Here is a 19,715-nt window from a genome sequence, read left to right on the forward strand (position 1 = left end):
AATTGAAAGTTAGGCCTGCAACAAATCAGCTGGCAATGCAAATGTACTAAACATCCCTTTGTTAGTCTCTCGGAGACAAAAGTGACTCTTTGAACAATAAACAACAACAAACATTTGAGTTTTTCACAGCTGCAACCTGCTCCTCTACCAACAGCGTGGAATTATGCTGCCACAAGTTCAGCGCCAAACTTGACAAAACACAACTTTCTGATCCTAGCATCCTAATTACAGCTTGAGGTTCTGGGTTGGGGGGGTGATATTTTCTACTGTAGTCTCAAAAATACTAGCACTATGTCATACACTTGACTTCCTTAGTGTAGCTAGGCAGAGTAAGTCACATGGGCAATCCTGCGAAGATGTAAAGCAAGTCTTCTTAAAGGTCTAAGTGAAGTGATGTTTAATGTCTCCTTTTTGGGTTGCTAGTACACACTGAGCAGGCATTTGCAAACAAGCTGCTTGGAGACCTTTAAGTACATACCACTCTGGGCATAGCTCTACAATATTTTCTTAAGCTTTTATATATGATATTCCATAGCAAATTTCTGTTTCAGACAGTCACAGAGATTTTTAGTAGATGGATGAAGAGAAAAGAATCACAACTATTAGATAAAATGTAATCAATGTTTAAAAAAATTTCATCACCAGAAATTTTAAAAAGCACTTCCAAAATGCACTAATGAAAAACAATGAAACTTTAATGGGCTTAAAAAATCAAATGTATTATACAGATACACTATCTTCAAGGAAGTTCCTGAAAACTTTCTGCTATTCTAAGAAATTGAACATAGCTGGATTGCTTTAGGATTTAGAAATATTCATGAATTTCCTTTTATCCATTGGATTTCAATGTCAAGATCTAGGAATAACTAAAATTCTGCCCTTGTCCTAAGAAAAGTAAATAGTGGCATTTCTTTTCTGCAATCAAAGACTGCTAATGTCAATATGTTCTTTAATTTTAGCACAACTATTTACTCCTTAGTTTTAAAAAACCCAGTACTTTTATCCTTGATATAACCGATGCTTTTTTTAGATGCACTCAAATGAAATCCTAAAAGCTTTGCTTTCAGTGGTCAAAGGAAGTACTGTGCTACAGCAAGAGTAGGAAGACAGGTAATAAGAATATGTAATATGAGCAACTTTCAATATCACAGATAGCTCTACATTTATAAATATCCTATTTAAATACCATTTCTTCATCAGAATACAGAATTATTTAAAGAATTAAGACTATATATATTTGCTATTACTAGAAAACAATATACTAGACTATCTTTTAGAAAAAATGGCCCTTTATATGAACAGTTGACAAAAAATTTTCTTCCTATTATGAAAAATGAAATACTGAGTTATAAAGCATTTTGTACCTTTTATAAACAAAAATGTATAGTCATGGCTGGAAAATTTCAATCTGTTTCAAAATATACGCAAAAAAAAAAAAAAAGCTCAATTTATATAGGAACGTCCAGCCATTCAGCTAGTAGATTTTCTATTATGATTGTGATGCTACCACCCTTTTTGTTGGGGCCTGAAATGTGTTCTTTTAAAAGTCTTCTTTTGCAAAAGTCTTCCCAGAGTCACGTGGAGTAAATAGGATAAAGAAAGAGGAAAGTTGATAAGAAAAAGGCACAAAGACAACCGACAGAGGGATTCTTGATACCACGGAAAGGAATGGCAAAGAACAGACCACTGTAATATCTTGAAAAAAAAAAAAAAAGAACCATAAACTTTGGCCACTACTAGGTGTTCTATGTGGTTAATACCATCTGCTATTTGGGTGACTGACTTAAATTTCACATTCCATTTGGATGTTTGGCATAAGGCAGATGTAGCCTCTATGAAACAAAATCAAAAAAATTCTATGAAATTTGGATGAGTTAAACATTTTGTTAAGTTTGTTCTAGTAATTTAAGGTCTTAGATGATGTAATAATCAGTCTGGAATGTTTAGAAGTAAGATTCTTGCCCAAAGGATGTATCTCAGTTGGGTTTTGCTTAACAGGAACAATATACTTCCAAACTATGTTCCTGTCCCTATTTTCCCAAAATCCAACACAGAATAAATAATATGGTTCTCTTAAAAGCTCAAATACTGAATTAGTTTTGGGATTGAAAGGAGACTTTGCACTGAGCTACAAGCAAAACCATTGTTTTTGTTGTTTATAGGATCTTGCTAAGTCACTAAGTTGCCCAGGACTGAAATCACAGAATGCGGCAGAAGGGAGCTTGGTTATGACCTGGTCCAATTTTCTTATTTATCCCTTTTAGCACTGAAATCCAGTGAGATCACGTGACTTAACTGACATCACTTGGTAGTTGCTGAGCTTGAACCAGAACCAGATGTGTACAAGTCTAGACCAATCTCCTTCCATCACACCCTGCTTCATTATTCTTTGCTTTCCACCTTCCACGCAAAGTCTTCAAAAGCTTTTATTTCTCTGTCTCCCCCCGTGTCAAAATATTGATTCAAACTACACCAAGCTGTGCTGTGGTGTCTCCTACAGACTGTTCATTTCAGTGAAGTGCAACGGCTGCAGTAAGGAAGCTTGATTTTGCTCGTGATGAGAGTTGCATCCCACAGAACTTTTCCGTACCTCTGCTTCCCTGGCACTAGCTTTCAGGATAACCGTCTCCATCTGCTCTGGTCCTCTCCTGCTGGTTCTGTACACTGCAGGTGCATACAGCAGCAGGTCAGGACCACTTTTTGTAAGATACTTCCATGTCTCCCCAGCTCTCAGGATAGAGAAATAACACAACACAAAGATCAAACACCTGAACTCTGCTTATCTCTGTGCTTCTACTGTGTGTCTTGATGCCTCCTGGTCTCTGTCTAGTAGATTCTGGAACCTTCTTTCATTGCTTTTAATGAAACATCTTCCTCTCCCATACAGAAGTACGCATCTTTTCTTTCCAATCTTTACCTTCAGACATCAACTCATGGATCATGTCGTAGCTCTCTTCGGCCCCCTAATTCTCCAATAATCTTATTTTAAAAATTTCTTGAATCGAGTAACTTTCACCTATGGCAGCACTTGTCACACTGGATTTCATATTTGTTGGGAGGATTACATTAATTATTTGCCTAATATCCATCCTCTCCAAGTTCCTTGATGCCAGTGATCACATCTGATCTTATTCATCCTTGTATCCTAAGTGCCATACAACAAATATTAGCTGACTGAAAAAGTAAATGATCTGGTTCATAGATTGTATTTATTTATTTACAAATCATTTTCCTTCATTCCAGCCATTTCATATTACTGGCCACTCCCCAAATCCAGTGACTGCCATGTATGGAATGATTCTTCCCACATTCTCTGAGAAATCCTTATTCATTATTTAAGGTCAACAACAAATACCTCCTCCTATCATCCAGGGACAATTAATCTCCTCTGCCTCCAAAGCAAGCAATTTGTTTTACTCTTATAATGCTTTGCTTGTATCACTGCTAGTCAGAATTATTTCTCAGCCTCAGATATTTACGAGGCTCTTCTCTGCTTAAGGCACAGTCAAACATTATGGAAATTACATTCCAGCAGAGGTAGGCAATATTCTACAAATAAGTATGTAAGCAACTAACCACAATTGTGATAAAACTACAGCGGAGAGGAAGGTACCGTTTGAGTTTATAACAAGATGCACTACTTTGATTGTGAGTTACTTAAAAGTGACAGATATCTCTATCTGCACCTTTGTTCCTAGCTAGTGTGTCACATGATACGCGTGCTTAACAAATGTTTGTGTACCGTCAAAAGAATGAATGAATGAGTATTGTGAGTTTCTACCATGAGTATTGTTAATGTGTTTGTGTGTATGCAGGGTTTTTTAAATTTTGGTCAAATGTTTTCATTAGCATTAAAAATAGTTTATTATAGTAACTTCCAGTTTATTTGAGAATTCTGCTGATTCTGATTTGTCAATTCTAACCAAAGCAAGCTAGATTTTCCAGAACTAGGTAGAAAATAAGTTATAAATAATTAGGACTCCCTAACAATTACTCTCTAATAAGCTGATCAACAATAGAATGTGCTATTTCAAGACACCCCCCCTCCCAATTGGGCCAACTGTTTGGTAATGTTCAACTGGACCCCAGAAGACCACTGGTCATACATGCTCAGGACAAATTCTTACCCCATGGTGAGGTTGACTAGAAGGATGGCCTTCACAGTTCCTTCTGTCATGGAGATGCTAAGGTTCTATGAGATTTCTGTGTGCATTCTCCCACTGGACATATAAGGAATGGGATAAAAGATCTTTGGTCAATTTCTTAAAATTTTATGAAGTATTTTTTTGTTTCTCAGGTTACACTCATCCACTCATAGAAAAGAAATTTAGGCCAGAAAAATAAAACCAATATGATGAAATTTCCATTAATACAAGAATAAGGGAAAGTAAAAGGACAAGTCAAAGTTACTGAGTCTGATATTTTTTAAAAGATAAACTTATAGTCAGTAACAATAATCACTTTGTTTTTAAATAATTTAATGTACTGCCACATGAAGACTTAAAGGAACAACTAATACTGTACTAACGAAAAGATGCAGAGAAGTATTTGAGCTGGAAAAATAATTTAAGGTATAAAGCAGAGTATCCTGCCAATGTATAATGTATAGGTGGCTTTCTTTCTGGTTGAAAGAATATATTTGAAGAACGTATTTGAAATGAGGTGTTTTAGATTGTAGCATAAAAACAGTTTGTAACAAATCAACAGTACTAATGAAACTAATTTAAATATCAGAAGTGGTCAAAAATAACATCTACTTGATTTTTTGTTTATTATTAAGTAGAAAAGGGAAGTGATTCCCTCAACTGTAGGCACTGCCATCTCCACATCACTTGTCAACACAATTTGCCATCCACCCTTGTCATCAGTGAGAATCATTAAGCAGCATTTCTAAGCACCCATCTGTTCATGGCACTGTATAAATATTCCTCCCCTTGCCCCTGCCCCCTCTCTTAATTCTACCACGTGTCTCTGTTGTGCAGAAAGCTGGGGACCTACAACAATATTAAATAATTAATGGTATGAACATAAGGCAGATGGATGAGATGACCTACTAGCGTCTATGAATCTTGGGATGTTAAATTTACTGCCAATAATACAATTTAGCACAATTTGATAAGATAACATCAAAGCATTTGATGAGGAAAATGAACTTGTCAATTTCCATCAACAGTTTCTAAAATAAAAATGTGAAAATTAGGGACCACAGATGGACTGATTGAAGCCCCGAGTTCATGTGATTTGTACCAGATGATACAGTCTTGAAATAAGTAATTTGAAAAACAGTGCCGAAAAACCTACAAAATTATGGCTGCAATAGTATAATAGGGAAATTTACTGTGGATCAAGAAAGAGAATATTTAGAAATAAATGATAGCTAGGGTTCCCACAGAAAGGAGCGGTGTGGTTAAGGCTGGTGAAACTGGATTTTTTTTCTTTTTTTAATTTTTTTTTAATATTGTCAAATCATCTCATTTTTTTCTTTAAGAAAAATATTGATTTTTCTAGATTTAAACATGATGATATTTAAAACATTTTATGTTTGCAAGTGTCACTGTAAAATAAGCTATTGCAACAGGACTCAGACTTACAATTTGGATTTTATTTCGCTTATGGTCAAAATGTCCACAAGAAGGATTTATAGTTCCTAGAAGGTACAGATATTCTTGGATTTGTATCTGAAGGATAGCCAAAGTTACAATTTCATTTGCTTTGTTAAAAGTTTGTTAATAATTGCCATTTTCATCATCTACCAAATTCTGAGTAATTATTCTCTGCCATCACCATGCCTATTGCATTTATTTTTGATAATAAGATTCTTCATTATTTCTCAAACTGCCTTGGGGTAGGTTTTTGTATCTTTTATTTATGGAGATTTTGAGGCTCAGAAAAGCAAACTTCTTGTCCACAGTAACACCACTGGTAAATGCTGGCACCAGGATTCCAACTCAAACCTAGCAATATCTATACTTCAACCACATATTCCTTTTGATAGATACTGAGAATTTTCCATAAATGGCAATAGTCTAGATGTTTCAGAATGATAAATGGAAATACAGATTCAATATTGAACAGTACTTCCCTACCATGTGACAGAAGAAAGGAAAGGATACCAAACAATTCCTACTACACCCAGCCTAACTAACAAGCACAGTCTCTATTATGTTACAATTTTCTTAATGGATAGAGAAAGTAAGATTGGTATGTGGTTTTACAGCTCTAAATTTTAAAAACTAAACATAACTTTTAGTACATAACTTCCAGAGGTGACACTACTAGTCTTAGTATTCAAGGTTTATGATGAGAGACTCATAGAAATATTTTTTAAATGTTAAAAATAAAGTCACTATATTTGGAAAGGGTCCACTCTAACTGGGTAGACATCAGTGAATTTAAACAATCTTTCTAGGAACTATTCAGTAGCCAGGCTCTTAAGCCCAAGTTCTTTTTATTAGACCTCACTAGCTCAGTGCACCAAAAATAGGCATAAAATTAAAACAGTGAATGTGAAAAAATGTGAATGGACAGTAATCTATTTCATATCCAGCTAAAACTCTAAATACTGACAAGTTGAACCTAACTATTGATGATTCCTGGCTACAATATACACCTATAATTTCTACTATCCCAATAACAGGATAGAATACAGCATAAAATAGAAATAAGAAATACAGGTGTGGGTCCATTATTTTCTAAATTCCTCTCCTTGCAAAACAGTGTGTTGCTTTTGGAGTCGTATTTTTAGCATGTGTTCTTTAGGTCTGGATAATACAGACCCGAGTATTTATTTATCTAGCACCTAGTTGAAGCTTTCTACCTGATCTAAACATATTGTTATGAAAGAAAGGACACTAATACAAAATTTCAGTAAATGATACCAACATTTTTTTTACTTCGTAGGCTTTGTGCAGTATAATCTTAATTTATGGGAATTATAGTCCAAACTACAGTTTGGAATTTTAAAGCACTCCGAGTTTGTATTAATTTGTGAACCCACTCAACAAATATTTGTTAAGCAACCATTCCCTATGAAGCACTGGATTCCAAATGTGTAAAACACTTGGAGGAAATGGCTCCCTAGATTTAAAAGAAATAGCAGAAACTCCTTCTATAGTGTTCTACTTTAGTAACTATGGTGCAAACTATATTTATTATACTGGAAAGCAAGAATTTCATTGGGCCTGAATCAAACCAGAAGCCAAGTTTAAGAAGCAGCTTTTTAGTACCTTTAAGCTTTTTATGTGCACTCTTTCTATAAAGCCTAATGAAAATGCTCTCCTTAGATTTAGAAAAAGTCAGGATTCCAAATTTAAAGTGACATTTATCTCAAAAGTAAGTTAATATTTAATGATAGTCTGATTAATAATCATGATTTTATGAACTGGAGACATTTAGCATGAAAGCCCCTGGACCCATTTGTTCTGAGCTATTCAGACTAGGGAAAAAGAAGCCAAGATAGACTATCTCTTTTTAAATGTTACTTTACTATCCTATTTCAGAACTTTCCCATCTAAACGCCACATTCTCATTCCAGGATTACCTCACTGGAAAGCTCTGTATACGTGAGGAGCAGGACAAAGAATTCAAAAGTCAGTCAAAAGGGCACTTTCAACAGATCAAAAGCAACTATGTTATCTAGGTGCTAAATGGGAAAATTCCAGGTCAACACTAAACCTCACATTCTTCATATAATTAATACCGAAATAATATGTCTAATATGTATATCAAAATGTATTAATTGGCGTCCAAGGGCTATCATCACTTCAGAAATTTTGTGTTCATGTGTGTTAAAGATTTAAATCTAAACTTTGTTTTGGTCCATTTCACTTTGTTGTTCTTTTTTTTTATTGAACCAAACTAATAAAACAGCTTTTGTAAATAGGCACAAAGAAAAAGAAATCGATATGCAAAAGAAAAGAAACTTGTTAAAGGACACTGGTGTGTCTGTGTCATTCTAGAGGTTAGAAAGGAACTGAGAATAGAGAAAAGAGAGTGAAAGAGGAGAGTGGAGAAGTTCTGTTCACGACAAGTGGGGTGAGAAAGCATTTAAGGTTTTACTACACCGATGCTGACAGAGATAATGCTGTACAGTTGTATAACGCTTTTTATTTCGCGCAGCTCACATAAAGAAATGCCACCAACAAGAACAACTTCTGTGGGTAGAAACACAAAACAGTACATTCAGATCCCTTTAGTAGAATGAACCTGGAGGACAGTCATCAGTCAGTGTAGGCACTGGGTGACAGAGATTGCTGACAAATGTATGTATCGGAGGCCAACACTGATAGAAATGGATATTTCTAGAGTTTAAACCATACCATACGGGGCTGGGGATTTAGCTCAGCGGCAAAGCACTTGCCTGGCAAGCGCAAGGTCGTGAGTTCAATTCCTGGTACCAGAAGAAAAGACAAAAAAATAAAAAATAAAAAAATAAACTATACCACACTGCTTTTGAAACTTATGGTTTCCTAGATTAGTTCATGCTAATAATAGTCCAGACCAGCATTATCTCTAGTATGATAGCTATTTCATGTGGCTATTTCACATGTGGCTATTTCAATTAATTAATTAAATATATATATATTTATATAAAATAAGTTTCTCTGTCAAAAACCACATTCAAGCAGTATTCAATAGCTCCTGTGGCTGGCGGTTACTATATCGGACAGCACAGACATAAAACATTTCCATCATTACATCAAGTTCTACTGGAAACCTTACTGTTCTTAAATAAGAAATAAGTTCTGTCCTTAATAAAGATGAGAAGACAATTTACTAGAAGTACTATGTTTTTTCTTATCTATCTTTCTATACAGCACACACCTCCATTCCCACCAGTGGTAGAACCTGGGCCTCTATTCGCAGGTTCTCGTGGCTTCTGACCCTAGGAACATCTTAGTTCTTGTCAAGAAGAATGTGGACTAGAGGAGAATAAATACTTCAGGCAAAAAGAATAAAAAAAGAAAAGAAAGATGAAATACTATTTGAGGATTTTAAATGAGAACTAGCACGTTCAGATTTGCCTTTTATTAAAAAAAAAAAAAAAAAAAGGAAAATGCCAAATTACTTATAAAGATAAGAAAACAGGCTGAAAGTTCTCATAAGGAGCTGCAGTGGAAGTCCAGAAAAGAGGGGTGATGGTACAAGAAAGGGTTTCATTCACGGTACCTCAATCCCTTCAGTGATAATAGGGTCATCATCTGATTCTCCTGAGAATGGAGGTATAAAATGGGTGCACCCTTGCTAGATACTTAAGACAGACCTCTTCAACTCTATGTCTTCACAAACCATAGCATCTGAATTTACGGGCCTAGACCACCTTAACCCTGAATGAATCTCCAGACTGCCTGCTCCTAGACACCCTTTCTCACGTTCAGCTAGATTCATGCTCCAATATCCTTCGGTCTAACTTCCGGCCTGTGTGGACCGCCATTTGTCACGTGCTTCATTCCCTCCAGATGTCATGATCTACTATATGGCTTATCTCCTTTAAGAACCAGCTTATTCTGACAGAAATATAAAGAGAGAGTATTTTTAAAAACAGTAGTTTAAGTCCTATAGAGTGTGCAAAAAATGAAGCAGGTATCGGAGCAGAGTAAAAATTCATGCCTGAGAAAGAATGGCACGAGAATGTCTCAGCTCTGCTAGTTTAGCACAGTACAGCTCAGATGCAGCTCCTTACCTTTCCTTTCAAATAGTCCAGCAGCCAAAGAACCATCAGTCCTTTGGACCTAGGGCAGACTCACTGCTTTAGCACTTGGGGAGACCTGGGTGTTCCATATCTGCTTTCACAGAGACTGGGAGCCCCATGAGGGTAAGGACTAAGCTTATTTAACCTCTTGACCCAGAAAAGTGTTTTACATCTGAAAAGTGCAATAAATATTTGCTGAGTGATGGCTTTAAAAAGCTGCCTAGAATTTTAAGCCAGTTAGACAATGTGAAGCTGTAAGAACTGCTTTTTTGTTTCAGAAACAAAACAAAACAAAACAAAAAACTATAATGGACTATTTGGCCATTATAGGCAAGTTCCCTTGAAGTCAGAGACAAACAAGAGTTAAACAGTTCTGCATAAGGGACTGCCTTTGACTTCTCGGGTCATCCCTTGGCACCTTGAGACCGCCCGAAGGACATCTTGAAAGTTCTGGATGAAGAGATGAGAGAACGTGTCTAGAGGAAGGGCGAGACCTAACAGATGGCTGCTTGTCTGGACTCCAGTGAGAAATGGGCAGGAAAGAAAACCCTTGTGGTGAGAAATTGTAAATCTATTCTAGGAGCAGTGACACCCAGCACTTAATTCAAATTAGCTTCGTGTCTGTGCCATAATTACCATGCTTTATCCTAAAGCACTCTGCTATAGCCTGTTACATACAGGAGCCTTATAACAGTGACACTGCAGAGAATGAAGGAAGATGTGTCTGAGGAGTAAGTCCCTGAGGTCTGCGCAGAAAGCCAAAGAGAAGATAGGAGTGAGGTAGGGGTTTGTCATCTGTAGCATGGCTTAACTAGTGTGAATTTAACTCACGACCATTCCCCTAGCCCCATTATTTTTTCTAAAAGAAGACTACTACATTAGGGGTGGTTCATTGCCTATCTAAATCTATGGCTTACCTTCATTACAACTGTCGCTGAGAAGTTCCTGTTAAGATGGGACTCCATTTCCCACCTCCCCTGCATCTAGGTGGGGTGATAAGTGAAACTGAATTACTCACCCGTGGAATATAAGTAGAGATGGTTTTTATATCTGAGCCAAGAAGTTAAAGAAGTGGTTGAGCCTTTTCTATGCTTTCGCTCTGTTCATTTGATTATGTGATTCACAAATATGTTTTTCTATGTCAAATTACTAATATTCTGGTGTTAACTGCAGCCACTAGCATTTTCCTAACTTATTCTGAAAGTGCTGCCATTATAATAATCTAAACAGGTGGGAGTGGCCATTAACAAGGAAACAGATATAGAAGTTAGGAGATTTAGAACCTTATGAAGCCCTTACAAAAGTGCATTAACTTGAAGGGCAAATCTACAGCACTAGTGCAAATGGTTGGGAATGTTAATGTATGAGGTTTGCATCTCACTACCTATAGCAAGTCATTAAAAAATAATTGATGACCTTAGGAAAGTCTTGCTAGTTTGAAAACAGAGATGGTGGGGAATAGCCAACATTTAGAACTCTAAGACCTTATAAAGCTGGAACCACTCACTGTTTCAAGGACAATAAAGGGGAGGAACAATAAGGGAGACAACTTTCAGTTACAAATGTTTATTATGACTTCTTAGTTAGAGCAAGTGACTGAGCCCTACTGTAAGTATCTGACTAATGAAGTTATCTAACACCCCGAGCCTATTTTTCATACTACCCCAAAGTAATCACTTTAGATATGAGTCATTGAGAAAAAAACAAGAAAATAGAGTTCAAGATGTATGAATAGGAAAGCTGGGTGTGGTACTGCACGCCTGTAATCCCACCCCTAGGGAGGGTGAGGCAGGAGGATTGCCTGAGTTTGAGGCTAGCCTGAGCTACATAGCAAGACCCTGTCTCAGAAAAAAAAAAAAAAAAAAGTATGAATAAGAAAAAGCTTTTCTCGCAGCTAACAATATAACTATCAAGGGCAAATAGATAAGTAACCATAAAGATTTTGAGGGAATTGTACTGTCAAAGGTACTAAAGTCAAACAAAAGAAATGGGGGTGGGGAAGGGGGAGAGAGAGAGAGAGAAAAGAGAGAAAGAGAAGAAGCACTGGAGGGAGGGAAGGAAGGAAGGAGAGGAAGAGGGAAAGAAGGAGGGAGGGAAAACAGTGACTATGAGACAACTTTCAAGCATCCATACATGAACCAAGAAAAAACACTGATAAAATAATCTAAGTCCCAGGAAAGGCACATTTCCCAACACCCGTATTAGATATGGCCAGGAAGAGGAATGGGTAACGAAGAGCCAGGGCTGCAGAAATCAATGACAAGGTTCTTCCTAGACAATGGAACTAGGGTCTAATAAGGGAACTCCTCCCATTGCTGGAACAGGAATTCTTTAACAACATCTGCGAGGATTTCTCACAACTTATATGCCAGTGACTGTCCATTCTTCCTTTTGCCAAATGAGAATTCTGAATACAATTATTCCAAACCTGATCCATCAATGTTTATGAGGAAGCCAATTACCTCACTTTAGTTCGAAGATTTCTAGACAATGAAGTATACCATCCAGACTGAATGGCCAGGGGTAGAAGGGCTGAGGTTTCCTTACATGTGGCCAGAGAGGCAGATATGATAGAAATAGCTATTTAGCAAAAAGCTGTATTTCTGCTTTCATGATATGGGAATGTGGCCGGGAGTGGTTGCCCAGCTAAGGGTTACACATTCCACACCTCTGTATGCAGGTGACTAATGTGACCATCTCACCAACAGAATGAAAAGGGAAGCAGGATGTGCCACCTGTTCGATACCGAACCCAGGCCTTCTTTACGTTCATCCTCTTCCTCAATTGCCAGTTACATGCGGAGAACTCCATGTTCATAGCGGCAATAAAAAAGTCTGGGTCTCTCAGTCACTGTACTGAACACACATGTGGGAGTGATATGTAAGGGAAAAATGAGGGTCTATTCTATGGACCACTGAAGTAGATCCATTACAGAAGCTCACATTACCTCAACTAATATGATAACTTTGGAAGACACAAGAGCAAGACGAATGCTTGCTATTATGCCCGTGTTGACAGCTGCAACACCTGGAGACACTTGGATTGCAAGTGTTTGTCATCAGGAATCCAACCCACCCCTTTTGCCACTATCCCTGTTCAAGTAAGTTCTGGACCTTATTTGTATATTCTATAACAGACCCCTAACTAGTCTGCTAGGCACAAATTTTCTCGTCTTGCATACATCCTCCTCATGTTAGCACAGATTTGCCTCCAAAATTGAAGGGGACTATGTCACTTTCTAGAATTGCAATTGACCCCTAATTACTTGTCTGTCCTACAGGGCAAACTCCAGGTGATTTCGGGTGGCACACAGCACCTTTCAAACCTAACCTTCAGTCTTCTTCTCCAGCCTCATCTTCCCTCACTTTCCTACAACTGCCAAAGCTGAGTCCCAATCATCAGCCGGACCCTTTTTCACCACGCTACTTTGCAAATGCTATTCCCTCAGACAGAGCGCATTCCACCGGCCTCCCTTTCTGACTGGAGAATGTTTATTCATCTTTTAAAAACGAGCCTAGATGTCACTTCATCTGTGAAGTCTTGTCTGATGCCTCCACGCAGAAAGGGAACACTGACAGTTTTGATCATATTATCTCTATTAGCCAGCTTTATATACTTTGTCTACTATTATGATGTCTCCAATGATTAGCAGTCTACATGGTTTGATTTTCCTGAGATTTGTTTTTGTTAGTCAGCTACTAAACTTACTCTCTTACTAAAAACCTAGAGAACACTGTTTTTTTTGTTTTGTTTTGTTTTTCAAATTAGTCAGTCATGTATAAGAATTGGACAGATTTCTTTAGTGGGAGAATATAGCTATAATCAGTGATGCTGAATATGCTTAATATATTCACTTTTGAGTGGTGAGTTTTCTAAAAGTATCAAGTATTTTAAAGGCAAGACCCAGGAATGCAAAAAACCCTGCCATGATTTTTAGACTCTTCATAAAACACTTATGAATACGAAGAACTTGCTTCTACTATCTGCGACTAGATCCTAACCATATTATACATACCTCAGGAATTTTCTAGTAATGTAACTATCATACTTGGAAGTTCACCAAGATTTGTTCACCATTTTGGAAAGTTATGTCACTCTATAATGTTGCTCATATTAACTGATTCACTACTATAGTACACCCAGATCTGTTTTCAGTTATAGTTATCACACTCAAAAAATATATTTATTTCACTCTTATTTCAAAATGCCATGTATACAAAAGTGTCACCAATTTTCAATAGAATATTATCTTCTTATGCAGATTTACTTTTTAATCTTATTTCAAATTATCTTCTTATTCAAACTTAGAAATTTTCAGGAGCAAATACCTATGTTATGATGTCTTCTAGTGTAGGTGTAACTTAGCAAATACATGTTGACATATCTACTATATTTTCTAACATTACTTTCCTTTTATTTATTTCAGGTAAGGGATTAATACTAATATTTAAATATTATATGTGTAATTGGTGATATTATCTATAGATGCCATTTCAGGTAAGCAAATGCTTATAAAAAGGGGACATTTGGCCTGACTGAGTATAGAATCATGGTTTTACATATAATCAGAAACTCAAGACAAATGTATTTTGTTACTCTTGGGATCTGTTATGCAGCTACTCAGAGGAATAAAAACATTTATAGTATTTTATTAGCATTTCTTCATCTGCGTCTGTAGGTTGAGAGTACACAATGTCTTCCTCATATTTCTGCCCCTAAGAAGTACCTTAGGGTTTGGCACAGAGGAGCTCAGTAGATCCCTTTAAGATGAAATAGCAAACGAGAATCCTAAGTAGGGAATATGCAGTCCCTGGCTCTCAGGATAGAAGTCTGAATCAATTATTCAACACCTTGCCTATAACAGTCTTATAATGTTTTCTTCATTCTGCCTAATATCAGAGTTACTTGTGTATAACTCTCCCCACTGCCTGTCCTCCTTGTGGACCTAGAAAGTACTGCGCCCACCCAGGCATCCCAAGAGACCCAGGGGGAGTTTATAAGCATTATTCAGAACAAATGATTCCCAAGGAATATTACTTCACACAATAGTCTTTTTAAAAAAGTATTAACAGTACTATACTTCAGGTATATGATTGATTAAAAGGATTTTGGTTGATTAGTCTGAGGAACTAGATACCATTTTAAGGCCTGTTTTTATGAAGAAATGTATGTAAGCTTTAAAGTGAACTTGTATACTAAGCCAAAGGTTGAAAGTTGGCATAAAATGTCACTTAGCCTATGAGAACTAATATCTGTGCAAAAAATATCAATTAATCATGAAGAGGTGTCTTAAGCATTTGACTCTATGGCATCCTGGAGGCAATAACTGAGATGGTATTTTTTACATAAATAGGAGCAGTAGTTGTTTAGAAAGAGCTGTACTTAAAATATTGTATATGGTCTTCTTGATGAAAATCTCCACGTATGATTTGATTTATGCTTTCATGATTTTATTAGTTATTTGCCACTTAAAAAATTAAATGCATTCTAAAAGTGTACTAGGAAGTAAATCTGCTAAGTGACTCTTTTTCAATTTCCACTGAAATACTGGGATTATTTTTTACAGAGTTAAAAAGTGGGGGCATAGACAAAAGAAAATTAAATTCCAAATCTAATAATTTTCTTTTATAATATGACATATAACTCTAAAATATTTCTCACACTACATTGTAATTCACAAAACCTAAACCAAAACCAGAACTACCCTCAGAAATTTACCCATCAGGCCATCTGTGGCAGGAGGCTTCGTTCCTCTGGTCAAGATAAGGATAGTAACACTCTAATGTGTTAGAATTTTGATGAAATCTCACATTTGAAAAGTTAGTCTCAGGGGCTGGGGATTTAGCTCAGTGGCAAAAGCGCCTGCCTGGCAAGCACAAGGTTGTGAGTTCGGTTCCCGGTACCGGAGAAAAACCAAAACCAAAAAAAAAAAAAAAAAGAAAAGTTAGTCTCTAAACTACCTTATTTTAAATTCTTGTTGAAAACTTGCGGGTTTTCTTCTCCTTAAAAAAATGTCATTTCTTTTGGCCATTTCCAAGAAACTCCCTGTAGTGATATAGATGCCCTCCTTTAGTGAGAAGATGTAGCTCCCCAAAAACCTAGGAACTGCAGATATCTTATTTTGCTCAGAATCATATTTCCCAGTGCTTCTTTATATAATAATAGCTCGAGTGGAGTCAGAACACCTGGGTTCAAGCTGAACTTTAACATTTACTTCCTATGTGATCTTACACAAATTAAGAAATGTTTCTAGACATTATTTTACATATCTATATAATAAAGGTATATTTATTGTATCATAGAGTGGTTGTGAGGATAAAAATACTATTTGCAAAATGCTTAACATAATACTTAGTTCAAGTAAGTGTTGGCTACAATATTATGTAAATAAAATAATATTTTGATTTATAATATTATAAATTACCTTAAATCTAAAATTAAATAGTTTAATAAAATGTAGTATCATGGTTGTTGTTATTGTCTAATAATCCTCAAAGGCATAGCTTTGGACAAGTTTTCATGATCTTCTTCATGAATTCATCTCAACTTATTAAATGTGAAATTGTTAAATGGGTTTCTGTGTGAAAGAGAACTCTCATTTTGAACTGTAACTACGGTTTTTCAATTAGTAATCCAAAGTTCTCTTGGACTGTCTACAGCACAAAACATCGAGGGAAAGGGCTGTCTTCTGTACCTTCTGTATTGGTGACATGCTAGTCAAGCACTCTTCTTATGCATCCTTAGTAACTGATACATGAATTAATAAATGAGTTAGGAGTAGTTCTATGGATTAAATAAGATAATAAAGAGATGTACAATTCAACCTTTAGGAATATCACTTTTCAAGACAACACAGAAAGTTCTGGCTTCATCAGTCCAGGGTCTCACACCCTTACATTCTGTCTAATAACCTGCACGGGCAGTAAAGAGCTGGGGGTATGTATCTAAGACGTACAGAGGGGAATAAGCAACAGAAGAGAACAGGCTCCAGGTCTAGACTATGAAGATACTTCTAGAATGTCACTAAAAAATTTAAGACTGCTCTGCTTTATGAAATTTATTTTATCACTTTGAGAGTAACAAGGCCATGAAGACATAAACACTAAACCTTAAAAAAAAAAACAACAACAAAACCCAGAACTTAAAAAAAAACCTCTTCACATAAAATGCAGTTGTACTCTCCAGTCTGCTACAGCCCTCTTGAAAATAACAGGCATCGTGCTTTTATGCAAATTCCACTTGATGAATCTAAGTAAATCTCAAATGACATTAGAGTCAGAAATAAACAATAGCATAATATTATGTATTTAGCTTTAAATGCACACAAGATTTCTTTTCAACTTTAAGAATTTTCCTTAGGAATTAATGTCTAAGAGAGAGCAAATTTCCAGGAACTGATTATTTCCTTATCAAAGAAAATATGCCTCAGGGCAGAGTGAAGCATAGGCTTCCTAAATTTTACCAGTCATTTGATCTACTTTCATAATATGTACATACATACACCAGTCTCTCCAGAGCATCATTTTAAAGTATCACAAAGACATGGAAGAAAATATATTTTTTCAATGCTCCACAAACACATTTACAGATATACAGTGAGGGATACGAAAGTCTGCTCAGATGTGCTTTTAAGTTGTCAAGAAATGTTACTGAGAGCATATCCTGCCATTTCTTTTTTTCCCTACCATCCTTACTTTTATTGCCATACTGCAAACCACAAGGGCAGGCTCATGTTCACAGTTACCTCCTGGCATCTAAAAGAAAGTTTTAAAAGCAAAACAAAAAACATTGGATGAAACAATTTCTACCATCTCATCTGGATATTCAGTAGACAAGCACGCTTGAGAAACTGAGCTGTGGAATTCGGGGAAAAGTGAATTCGGAAATAGTTTTAACTGATGCACGGATTGATTCCCTCAGAAAAACAAGAGAAAAGAGGCCATCTGAAAAGGAATATGTGAGAACGAGAACTCTCAAAGTGGCAGGCAGTACAGTTGTTTTCTGGAGTCAGCGTGAGTTTGTGTATGGGGGCTATCTGGGAACACTAACACGGGAAGGCAGAGGTGAAGGTTAAGGAAGGAAGCAAGCAAAGAGAACTGAAAAGGGATTCACCCCTTCCTCCAAAAGTCTGAAGACAAGGGAGAAGAGTGCATTACATGGAATCCTATTTGTGATAAACAGTTGGTCTGAACTCTGTGCAACCCAAGGCGGGAGGCAGTGACAGGATCTGCTTTAAGCCGGCATGTTAACTCCTTTGGGTGATGAGGACCCTTCCAGATGCATCAAGAGGAAAAGTTACATAGGGCCTTCAGTGTTCTCAGAAAGTCCCGGTAGCCACAACAAGCAGCACTGTATTCACGCTACACAGTAAAAACGCCAGGGTAAGCAGCAATTAAATCCATACACACGAATCATATGCCAAGCTATGGGTGAAGTTTTGGTTAATTCAAGGACAAAGAACCCCCTAGCTGCCTCAGGTTTTATTCAAGCATCACAAGCTAAGCTTTGGACAACTTGACTGATACAAGTGCACCCATCTCCCACACACCCACACCAAAGAGTGAAACAGATAAAACTTCAGTTACAGTATACACTTCTATCTAGTTTTTAAACTATTACCCTCTTTCAAAATCTTTCCTGCAAGTTATTCAACCCTGACAGGTCAGACTGCATCTTCGACATAAATCTTTGACTTGTCCTATGAAATACAGTATCTTGATTGAAGTTTATAGGTAAATAAGCCAAAAGCTTTCTGTCTCATACTATATTACACATTTAAAAATACTAACACTAAAATGCTTACTTACTTTTGAGCTGGGCTTAAAAAAAAGATTCTCCACAAAGTCCAAAAGCTACTCAATGCAAAAACAGAAATGTGAAAAGCTATGTAAAATACTGAAATTATTGCATAACTTGATTAGAAGGAATGTTAGACCTACATGAAATTAACTCAGTGCACCCCTATGCCTACTAAATTTTCCACTACGATCTTGTCTTTATTACTATTTTCAAAGTACTTGTGCAGTCATAAAAATTGCATTAATGGCATGTTTGTGTATGTTGCAGCCTAACAATTTTTATGAATGGATACCCATAAATGCTCATAATTCCACAAAATGGACAGCAGTAGACTCTCTTGGAAACGGTCATTAAGCCTTGGGAGCAAATGAGCAAATGGTCCGGGTCTTTGGGTGCCACTGAGGGCAACTATTCCCAAGACAGCACAGTGTGTCGCAAACAGCCATGAGACTTTCCATAGAGACCTGCGCTTCCTCTCAGGAAGGAAGACCGCGCACCGCCTGAGGAATAAGACGAACGCTGTCCGCGTCCCGAGGACTATGCACACACCGGAGACATCACATTCCCTACCCGATCCAGTCCCACAAGTGTGTGCATGTGAGTGTGGCATTTACCAACAAATGAACAGAAGGCAAGTGGAGCTAGAGCTCGTCTCCTAGAAATAAGCATCTCCCATCCCTTCCAGCCAGGCTGCCGGGAGGCTTTCCCGGGGGCTCACACTCGCGGGCTTTCCCCACCGGGAAGCAGCCTGGCATTAATAACCTCGCCAGGGTTAAGTCCGCTTTGTGTGCAAGTCCGCTGGGCGCCATATGGCAGTTTCCAATTCCTTCGGCAACTCCGGGGTGGCCAGGCTGCCGCGGTGCAGGGTTCTCACGGCAGACCCCGCGCACAGGAGAGCTGCGAAGCCCCCGCACTTACCTAGTCCCGGGGACCCCGCTCAGCGGGCGGCGCGGGCTCGGGCGCCACACAGGGCTGTGGGGTTCCGCGCGCCCTCCAAGGTCCCTTCGCCAATGCTCTGTCGCCGGCGATCCGCTCCCCTGCACAGACAGGAGGGTCTCCCCGGCCAGCTGGCGCGTTTTCCCCCTCTCCTCACATCCCGGACTGCTGCACAGTCTCTGGCGGCAAGGTTCACAGGCGAGGCGGCGCGAAGAAGCGCGGCATCCTCGCACGGAACAGTAATCTTCGTCGGTCTTCACCCCTTCCCCGCGCGGGCCCCCATCCCCCT

General features: G+C 37.7%; 1 protein-coding gene across 1 annotated transcript in view; it reads right to left on the reverse strand.

Moving 5' to 3' along the window:
* Kcnb2 (potassium channel, voltage gated Shab related subfamily B, member 2) overlaps positions 1-19,708 on the reverse strand; it is a 409,389-nt gene extending 389,681 nt beyond the window's left edge. Inside the window, exon 1 of the mRNA XM_005392097.2 lies at positions 19,409-19,708. The gene's annotated coding sequence lies outside the window, so the exon portion shown is untranslated. The remainder of the gene's footprint in view (positions 1-19,408) is intronic.
* Positions 19,709-19,715: the final 7 nt, after the last annotated feature.

This window comes from Chinchilla lanigera, unplaced genomic scaffold, assembly GCF_000276665.1.
Source record: "Chinchilla lanigera isolate Chin_1 unplaced genomic scaffold, ChiLan1.0 scaffold00043, whole genome shotgun sequence".
NCBI lineage: Eukaryota > Metazoa > Chordata > Mammalia > Rodentia > Chinchillidae > Chinchilla > Chinchilla lanigera.